Source organism: Mauremys mutica, unplaced genomic scaffold (genome assembly GCF_020497125.1).
Source record: "Mauremys mutica isolate MM-2020 ecotype Southern unplaced genomic scaffold, ASM2049712v1 Super-Scaffold_100273, whole genome shotgun sequence".
NCBI lineage: Eukaryota > Metazoa > Chordata > Testudines > Geoemydidae > Mauremys > Mauremys mutica.
In genome coordinates, this window is record NW_025423300.1 from 33174 (window position 1) to 43756 (window position 10583).

Sequence of the window (10583 nt, forward strand, 5' to 3'; positions counted from 1 at the left end):
GTCTGCACAGAGATGTCATGTCATCTTCCTTTTGATTGTCACTGATGAAAAATGGAGCAGCTGGGAGAAAAGTCCCAGAGGCACCTGCCAGGTAAGGTGGAAGTTAGAGATGCAGCACCCAGTAGTGCCTTGCCAAATGTGTCCACTCCTCCCACCTTTTGGTCAATTTTTGAGGAAACAGAGAGGACTGCCTCTGCCTTGCAATGCAAATGCTTCCAAAAGAAACCGGTCGTTTTTTCTGACAGGTGTTGGAAGGAGGCACCTAAGAAACGTGGAGACAAGGAAAAGGTCACCGTAACTCAACTTGCATCCATGGCTCTTGAGGCCACAACGCAGAGCACTAAGCACTGTACGACCACAGCTGGGGACAGAAGGGTCTTTTCCAAAGGCATTTTTCACTTGCAGGGTCCTCTCTGTGCGCAGAATTCCTGATAGTTTGATGTCTGCAGGCCCTGGAGATCACTATTTTGCCATCTCTCTCACTGTTCCAGTGAACATCTGCTGTGGTTGCTGAAAGTCTGTGATGGGATCTATGGGATGCAACCTGAACAGTGGGACCCCTGAGCCCTGTGTCCCACTGGGCTCCCTCTCACACGGTGATGCTGTGAGGAGCTGTGAATCTCTGGCAGATATTGCACTTACACAGACATCCACAGGTAGGGGCACATCCAACTGAGTTACATGAATGCTTCTCCCAGCCACTCATAACACTAATGACAGAGAGCCTCCCGCCAATTCCCCCCAGCTCTGCAGCCTTGCGCCCCTGGATCATACCATCTTGCCTTAATCAGAAGCCTGATCAGTGTGAGTTTATTACACAGGGTCCACCCCTCCCTCACTGTGAATAGTACATGAACCAGCCTTGTAATGGAGCTGCGAATTCCCAAGAACTTCAAGCAAAATACACTAGTTTAAGTACAGCATAAAACAGATTTATTAACTACAGAAAGATGGAGTTTTAAGGATTATAAGTGGTAGGCATAAAAGAGCAAAGTAAGCTACCATGGAAATTAAAGATAAATTCACAATCTAAACTTGACCCCTTATTACACTAGGCCGTAATTAGGTTATGCCACAGGAAGGCTTAATGCTCGAGCTGCAGCACATGCTGGGCAGGCTCTAGGCCGGGCTCCCCATGGCAGGAGAGAAGAAGACGACTCGGCCCCTGGAGGGGCAGGCTGGGGCTTCCTGGATCCCATTGGCTCACAGCCACCGCCCTGCCCCCACTCCCAAGTCATCAATGGCTCCCCCAGGTCAGCCAGAATGGAGCAGCGGTTTTCACTGCACCAAGTCCACTTATGGCTTACAGGCAACTCCCAGACCCACCATCTTGGCCAGAAAGGAACCCACTCAGCCTCGCCATTGCTGCTTTTCCTTTCCCCCAGAACCCCGCTTCTCCTGGGCTGCAAGGAGCCATCCCTGGGAAGCCAAGAGGCAGGCACAGGATTCTGCCTCCCAGCAGCCAACCGCACCTCCCCCGGCTTTGCAGAACGAATGGTGATGCTCTACTCACCCCATTTAGCCGCAATGATGTGCTTACTTTCTGCCCTGCCTTTCTCAGCTTGACTTTCCTCTTTTCCCCCATTCCTGCCTCACTTCCTCCTTTGGCAAGTCACGCAGAGGAGGCCAGCAGGAAGAGCCGGCCTCCACCAGCCAACCTCCCAGGGCAGAGGAGGCCAAGCCACAAGCCTCCAAAAGGTGACACGCCGCACTCCTCTAGGTTCTCCAGCCTGACGCCAAGGTGCTTTCTCCACTGCTGTCAGCACCCTCTGTCATGCAGGGGTTGGAGTTATCCCACGGACAGGCCAATAGGAGAAGGAGGAGGCCTTCCTGAACAGCAAGGGGATCTGGGAAAAGGAAGCCAGCATGTTTCTGCCTGGTTTTGAACCAGGGACCTTTTGCACGTTAGGCAAACGTGATAACCACTACACTACAGAAACTCCATCTGCTTAGCTGTTGCTCACCCTGGCACAGACCGATGGACAAACCTGGAGAAAGTGGTGACAGCCCTTCAATAGGTCAGCTGGCAGAGCAGAGGACTGGAGCCGGGGCTCAGGAAGTCGTCCTTACGTCGCCCTTGTGACTCTAGCTTGAAGGGGAGCTTCTTTTTCTTCCCCTTGCTGACAAAGAGCAAGAGAAGAATGAAAGGTCAGGTGGGCCAACTCGGTGCAGAAGCCCATGCTGCCTTTTCCTGCTGCATAGCCTGAAATGAGGGACTCATGGCAGTTAAAGGAACTGCTGCACTTTCAGAAAACATCCCACCCGTGCACACAGGGGGATAGAAGAGCCTGTTAGTCTAGCACGCTCCCAAATGAACTACTTCAGCAGCTGCTCGGTTTCTTTTTGGCCTCCTGCTTTTCTGTCTGCAATGTTGTTGTCAGCTGTGGCACAGAAAAAGGACGTCATTGCGAGCGGCCCATGAAGACAAGATTCACTTTTGCCTTCCTTGCTCGGCTTTACTTGCTTCCTCGCCCTATTCCTGTCTTAGTTCCTGGGTTACCTGAAGGCGACGGGGGGCCAGCAGTACCAGGAGGAAGCTGGGCAGCTTGACCCTGGTGGCAAAAGTCCTGCCGCCACTTGCCACCCCACTCTCTTCTCCCAGCTTAACATATTGGCCACCAGGGACTTGGGGCCCAGCAGCGCAATGGAAGGCAGTGGACAGACCCACCCTCGCCTTGAAGCTCCGGCTCATTAAACCACATCTTCAGTCGCTGATAGCCAATGAGAGATTGACATCGCTTGCTATTTTAGCACTTGGAAATGCCATTGGTAAGTCACTGGATCTCTGTAATGCTGTTACAGAACAAATGAACAGAGAATCTCAGTGTGACATTCTATACCTTTGGGGGAGCGGCTGTAACCCCCATAATCCTCATTTTCATATCATCATGATCTTACATATAGAGCATGACTTGTAAGGTATCAGGGAAAGGATATGATCGGCTGAAAGTCACTTCTCTACCCTTCCACTCGCGGGGGGGAGGGCAAAACCAAAGCCTGAGGGATTCAGCCCTGGGTGGGGGGGCCTCACACTTTTGGCTTCAGCCCCAGGACCCAACAAGTCTAATGCCAGCCCTGGTGACCCCATTAAAACAGGGTCACAACCCACTTTGCAGTCCTGACCCACAGTTTGAGAACCACTGCTCCATGCTGAGGGGGGAGAGTTTTCCTGTTGGTGTAGTCAATCCACTTCCCCAGGAGGTGGCAGCTCTGTCATGGGGAGAAGCTATATCGGTGGGGGTGCAAGCTGTGGTGTTTACCACATTTAAGAAGTTTAATCAAACCCCATTTTTAAAACCACCTGTGGTCTGGGAAATGGCAAAGGAGCTCGATGAAGCAGGGTCTGTCCTTCAAAGTCCTGGAGATCACGATTCCATACTCCTGTTGTAATGGGGGTATAGCTCAGTAGTAGAGTGTTTGATTGCAAATCAAATGGTCCTTTGTTCAAACCCAGGTGACCTCGAAGAAAAAAATTTTCATTTCTATTCTCCATTATGTTCAGGAGCTCCACCATACGAGGATGCTTGAAATGAATGTGAACACTCAACATTTCGCTGTCCAAATGCATAAAAACCTAGCAAACCTGTCCATCAGCTGAAATCAGTTCCAATCCTCTAAGTGTCTAGTTTGTGTTTTCATCAATTAAAGAAAACGTATCATTCCCTGAAGCAGAGCACAAGTTTGAAATACAGGCAGCATAGAGCCAATATTCATAATATCAACTACAAAAAAATGATACACATCTAGAGATAGCATCATTATAATCAGCACCTCTCCATAGACCCCTTACACGACCACTTCTCTGTAATATTGGCTGCAAATATAGAACAGTGGTCGCAATGGTGATCTATACAGTTACAGATTATGTCAATAATGTCACAGGAGGTGACACAGCATCACTGAGACTGACACTGGAATACTGCCTCCAGTTTTGGTGTCCTCATTTGAAAAAGATGTTGAGAAATTGGAGCTGGGGCAGCAAAGAGCCACCTAATGATCTGAGGACTGGAAAAAATACCTTCTAGTGAGCTATTGAAAGAGCTCAACCTGATTAGCTTATCAAAAGATTGAAAGATGACGTCATTGAAGTGCCTTAATGGAAAGAAAAGATTGGGTATTTAAGGGCTCTTTAATCTAGCAAAGAAGACCCCCTGGCTGGAAGGTGAAGAGAGACAAATTCATATTACAACTAAGGCACAAAAATTCAACAGCGAGGATGATTCACCACAAGAACAAGCTACCAAGGAAAGTGGTGGATTCTCCATCTCTTGATGTCATGTAATGAAGACAAGATGCCTTTCTGGAATGTGTTTGCCTCAAAAGTAGCTATTGTGTCATACAGGAGGCCTGTGATATGCAGGGGGTCAGATTAGATGCTCTAATGGTCTCTTCTGATCATAAAGTCGACTAATTTCTGAAAAACTGAGTGTAGCATTGGCAGCAGTGTCTGATGTTTCCCTGTCTAGCCGGCTTGCTGCCTAGAACGAACGCTCCTTGAGTGGGGTGATCCACAGGGAGTAGCTCAAACCTCCAAAGTGCCCGGGCAGGGGCAGGACATTGGCACAGCAAGGGAGGGGTATGGCAGTGACATCAGAAAGGCCTTTTGCAAGACCTCAGCCTATTGGTCAGAGGTGGTGTGGGGAGGTGGTGACCTCACAGAGAGATGCTGACATCAGCCAGGCAGGACCGGGGCGAGGGGCCAGGGAAACCTCAGAGACCCCTGTGGCTTTGCTTCAGCAAGTCTCCTTCTCCAGGTCTCTCTTTGAGGACTGAGAGAGTATTCGGGTTCATGGACGTGAGCGCCAGGAGGAACCTTTTTCGAGTTTCCTCCTTCCCTTTTAGTGATTTTACTAGAAAACAGCCGTCCCTGTTTAGAAGGTAAGAGCCTCCTGGAGGTTTGAAACCTGTTCAGTCTGTTCTATTGGGGTGACAGTTGAATTCTAGGCATGGAAGACACGAGCTTAAGGAGGCAGAACTTTATTCTGCACCTGGGATTTTCTCCCTTAGAATCACTGGGGCCACTAGGGTTTGTTCTTTTTGCTTCCCCTCTTCCTCCCTCCCTCTTTTTCTCTTGCTTCCTTTGTCCTTTTACCTGTTCCCCTCCCAACACCAGGAGGGGTGGGTGGGTGGGTGTGTGGGTGTGTGTGTGTTGCGGGGGAGTGCTCTGCAGCTTCCACTGTGGGAGCTCCACCCAAAAATGTGGGGCTGAAATAGTGCTTGGGCAGTGATCCCATCAGTGACCTGGGCCATCCTTTGGGCTTGCTGGTGAGAACCCTCAGCTTTCCATCCTCAGTCTCTACCCTGATTGGCTGAGGAGGGGATTTATTGACAGGGACGAGACTCAGGTCCTTGTTGGTCTCTTTTAAGAACAAGTAAATAAAGTCAGAACCAGTTCTATGTTTGATGAATTTTGCTGCTTCTCTGCATTAATGGTCTCTGAGCAGTTCACGCTTCTCTCTAACATTGCAATTCTCCTCAGATACTTGCTGAATAATTACTGTCACTGTTCTTGGTCTGGAGCTCATCTGAGAGCACTTTATTCAGGTCATTCAATGTCTGAAATTCAATATCCGATGGTAAATTTGAAAATCAGGGCTCTTGGGTCCTATTCCCAACTCTGCCACTGGCTGGATATGTGACCTAAGACAAGTCAATTCTCCTTTCTCAGCCTTAGCTTCTCCCTCTTTCGAGTAGGGATAATAACGAGCCGCTCCTACCTACCTCACAGTGCGTGGAGGCAGGGTCGGCTCTATGTTTTTTGCTGCCCCAAGCAAAAAAAATTTTGGCTGCCCCCATCCCAGCCCTGGGGTCCCCCGCCACATGCTCCTGCCGACCGAGCCCTGGGCTTCCCCCCACCCGCAGCCCCCTGCCACCCCATCCCTGGGCTCTCCCCCCCGCCCCCATACCCCGTGCCAACAATATAGGTTTGTTCTCCCCAGTCCGCCCAGGCTGAGCTGCTCCCGTTTATACTCCGTCTCCAGTCGGAGCATGCCCAGAGAGGGTGAGGGGGTGTGGCCATGTCAGGGTGGATGCACCTCATCACAGACAGCATTTCCCAAATGTTGGGATTAGCTAGGAGATCTCTTCAGGAGTAACCTTCTGTAGGGACTGGGTCACAAATACCTTGGGAACCAAATACCTGGGCGTTTTCCTAGTTCTGAATCACTTGCTGTGGAATTCTATCCCTGGATCATCTGAGACAATATTGACTTAAACAACTGAACTACCCTGTGACCATGTGCACTTACTTCGGTCAGTTGCACCCATTTGGGGTCTGCTGCTGTTCACCTTTTCAGAGTGGAGATTTAAACATACGACTGTTTCTTTGATAATATGTCCAACAGCTTGGAGTATTCTCTCCTGTTGACTGAACTGCATTTGAATTTTCTCCATGTCATCATGCAGGAATAGGGGGAAAAACAAACCTGAAGTAAAAAAATGGTAATTTGTCTGAAATTTCCCAAAAAATCTGAGCTACATTCTGTCAAACAAAACTAACATGCAGTAATATGACCAAGGAGCCTTCATAAAAGATAGAAAACCCATATCACAGAGAGGTAGAAGACACTTTCATTTTAATTTAAAAGTGAAATTCCAGACTAGGTTACATCTGATGTCTCAGAATCAGGATGAGAGATTCTCCCATGATCCACTGAAACCTGCTTCACCCAGCGCTTTCTCATGCATCCGACGAAGCGGGTATTCACCGACGAAAGCTCATGCTCCAAAAGTCTGATAGTCTATAAGGTGCCACAGGATTCTTTGCTGCTTTTACAGATCCAGACTAACACGGCTACCCCTCTGATACCTCTCTCATTAGTGTTATTTACAGGAGTTTTAGCACCTTCATAACGGGAGAAAAAACAGCCGACCTTCCCAGAAGCAGCTTTGCCATTGAGGGAAAAGGGGATTTGAACGGTGCTTGGGATCCATTTGAAATCCCCTTCCAAGTCTGACACTTTCATCTCCTGCCAGACTGATTCTGATTTAGGATCAAAGACGTGTACAAGCACCATTCCCAAGCATGGACAGCCAAGAACATGACCCCACCAGACACGTTGGGAAGCGAAGGAATACGAAGGGGTGAACTGTGCATGGCTCAGGCACAAGGTAACAGCTATGGGGTGACGGGGAAGGATGGAATGTCTGAGTCGCCCCATCTCCTTCCAGTGTCACAGAGCCTAAAATGACCCTTATTTCCCTGACACTGCTCCAGCTCTTCTTCATATTTAAATATATTTTAAATGAGAAAAAAGTCAATAAAATAACTGCTGTTCTGCACAATCCAGGGTAATGTGAGAACAACTGGGAATGAGACAATGTCTCCTCAAAGAGGAACTTGACGTCTCTAACACTAACTTTGCACTGGGAGGAGGAGTATAAATGTCAATCTCCAGGTTTGTTTAGAAAAGGAAATGTGATGATGGTTAGCTCAGACAGGAGGAAATGTGCAAGATAACTCCACCGACTATCCATGGCCCATGTATTTAGTGCAAGAATAGCTGTCTTATTACATCAGGAAAGTGAACTCAAGCTAGCTAACTCCATGACAACCACAGTGATGAGACCCAGGTAGATTTTATCTCAACGTAGCTGGTTGAAGACACCCCCCCATCTCCCCCACCTGGGGTGATGACATTCCTGGTAGAAAGGACACACACTCCCATGACTCGCAGGACAATGGAGTTGATACAAAGGACCACAGGATCCACCCCAAAGACGGCCGAGCTTCAAAAGCTCATGTGTGGGAGCTGAGGGACTACAGTGTGCAAAAGATGCAAACAGCCTTAACGCTCACTACTTGGGAACTGTCAAAAGAATTAAAGAAAAAATCTCCTGACAGCTCTAGAGAAGGTTTTTATGAAGTTTATCTCCTTTACGGATTCTCTGATGTTTAGAAAGGCCTGAGCTATGAGTGAAGCTTTTCCCACACTCGCAGCATTCATATGGTCTCTCTCCGGTGTGGACTCTGTAATGTGTAACAAGGGTTGAGCTCCGAGAGAAGCTTTTCCCGCACTCACTGCATTCATAGGGTCTCTCTCCGGTGTGGACTCTCTGGTGAGAGATAAGAGAGAAGAGGTGAGTGAAACTTTTCCCGCACTCACTGCATGCATAGGGTCTCTCTCCTGTGTGGATCCTCTGATGCATAGTAAGGTTTGAGCTCCGAGAGAAGCTTTTTCCACACTCGCAACATTCGTAGGGTCGCTCTCCTGTGTGCGTCGTCTGATGAGAGATAAGGGCTGATCTCTGAGTGAAGCTTTTCCCGCACTTGCAGCATTCGTAGGGTCGCTCTTCTGTGTGGATTCTCTGATGAGAGTTAAGGGTATATCGCTGAGTGAAGCTTTTCCCGCACTCACAGCATTCATAGGGTTTGTCTCCTCTGTTTTCGCTGATGCCTACTAAGGGCTGAGGTACGATTGAAGCTTTTCCCACACTCACAGCATTTGTAGGGTGTCTCTTTCGTGTGGATTATCTCATGTCGAATAAGGGCTGAGCGGTAATGGAAGTTTTTCCCACACTCACTACACGTAGTCTCTCGCTTTTCCGTGAGGATTTTCTCCTGGGACGTAGTTTCCTTGAGGTCCCTGTGAGTTCCCTGACAATTAATGGGTTCATCCACTCTCTCCTCTGAGTGGTTTCCCTGCTCTCTCTCTGGTCTGTGGTGACTTTCACCAGCTTTTCCCTGCTCATGGGGGCTGGACACGCTCCCTTGGGCTCTTCGCAGTAATTCCCCATGCGCTTCGGCGAGCTCAGCATCTTCCTGGTGAGGATTCTGCTCCTCGCTCTCCCTCACCACCCCATCACCTGCTAGAAGAGAGGAGAAATCTCAGAATTGGGGATGGAAAGGCGGAGAACAAACCCAAGTAAGTGCTGGAGAGACAGAAAATAAAAATCAGGGACTGAACTCCCCCTAACTCTTCCCCACAGGGGACAGTGGAGGGGATCAATTCTGCTCCCCACCCAGGACCGGCTTTAGGGGGGGCCGTACAGGTGCCCCACCCAAGGGGGTGCCGGGCGCAGGGTTTGGATTCCCACCTGACCTGCTGCCGAGAGGCTCGCTGGGCTGATGAAAGCGGCACAGGGAGGCAGATAAGCAGCTGCGTGGGGGAATGGGATAGACCTGAGCTGCAGGGGGAAATTGGACCACCAGCAGTCAGGTGACTGCTCCAGAGCAGAGGGACCCCTCTCCGCCCTGCTCCACGTGTGCAGCTGCTGCTGTTCCTGTCCCCCCACCCCCCGTTCACCCCCGGAGTCACCCCGTCCACCCCCGACTGGGAGCATCCTCCTGACTGCTCTGCGGGGGGAGGTGCTGATTGATGGCAGGGTGATCCTCTCCCCCCCACCCGGGTACCCGATTTCCACTGAGCTGGGGTGACGGGACAGGGGGAATCTGCGTGTGCTGCTGCCTCTCTGGGGCCGGAGCTGCCGGCAGCTGCTTGTGTCTGAACAAGCCTAGTTCAGGCTCCTGACCCTGAGAACTTTCTTAAAGAGACAGCGCGCTCACTCACTCAGGCACATACTCCCTTCACACACACACACACCAGGGCTCCCTGCATCCAGGTCACTTCCCCACCTGGGCTGTGCTGAGACATCAGGAGCAGCTCCTCTCCTGCCCTCCCCTTACGCAGCCTGCAGGGAAAGTGACCTGGGTGCAGGAAGCCCTGACGTCGCTCCTTGCTCCCCTCTCCCAGCCCCCCAGGGCTGTGTGGGGCGGGGGAGCAGCAGTCCAGTGGGGGAGCGAGCAGCAATGCCAGCTGCTTTGTGCATCCAGGTCAGGTTCCCCACTTGGGTGCAGGGGGGGATGCCGGGGTTAGAGGCAAAGGGGGCACAGGGCAGGGGTTGAGGGCACAGGAGAGTGGTGCAGGGGGTAGCAGTGAAGGGCTGCATAGAACCATAAAATATCAGGGTTGGAAGGGATCTCAGGAGGTATCTAGCCAGACCCTCTGCTCAAAGCAGGACCAATTCCCAACTAAATCATCCCAGCCAGGGCTTTGTCAAGCCAGGCCTTAAAAACCTCTAAGGAAGGAGACTCCACCTCCCCAGGGAACCCATTCCAGTGCTTCACCACCCTCCTAGTGAAATAGTTTTTCCTAGTATCCAACCTAGTCCTCCCCCACTGCAACTTGAGGTCATTACTCCTTGTTCTGTCATCTGCTACCACTGAGAACAGTCTAGATCCATCCTCTTTGGAACCCTCCTTCAGCAGTTGAAAGCAGCGATCAAATCCCCCCTCAGTCTTCTCTTCTGCAGACTAAACAATCCCAGTTCCCTCAGCCTCTCCTCATAAGTCATGTGCTCCAGCCCACTAATCATTTTTCGTTACCCTCTGCTGGACTCTTTCCAATTTTTCCACATCCTTCTTGTAGTGTGGGGCCCAAAACTGGACACAGTACTCCAGATGAGTCCTCACCAATGTCGAATAGAGGGGAACGATCACATCTCTCGATCTGCTGGCAATGCCCCTATTTATACAGCCGAAAATGCCGTTAGCCTTCTTGGCAACAAGGGCAACTGCTGACTCATATCCAGCTTCTCATCCACTGTAACCCCTAGGTCCTTTTCTGCAGAACTGCTTCCTAGCC

At 50.3% G+C, this 10583-nt stretch overlaps 1 non-coding gene across 1 annotated transcript; it reads right to left on the reverse strand.

Moving 5' to 3' along the window:
• Nucleotides 1-1867: 1867 nt before the first annotated feature.
• Nucleotides 1868-1940, reverse strand: TRNAV-AAC. The gene has a single exon. It is a non-coding gene; the product is annotated as a tRNA-Val (tRNA).
• Nucleotides 1941-10583: the final 8643 nt, after the last annotated feature.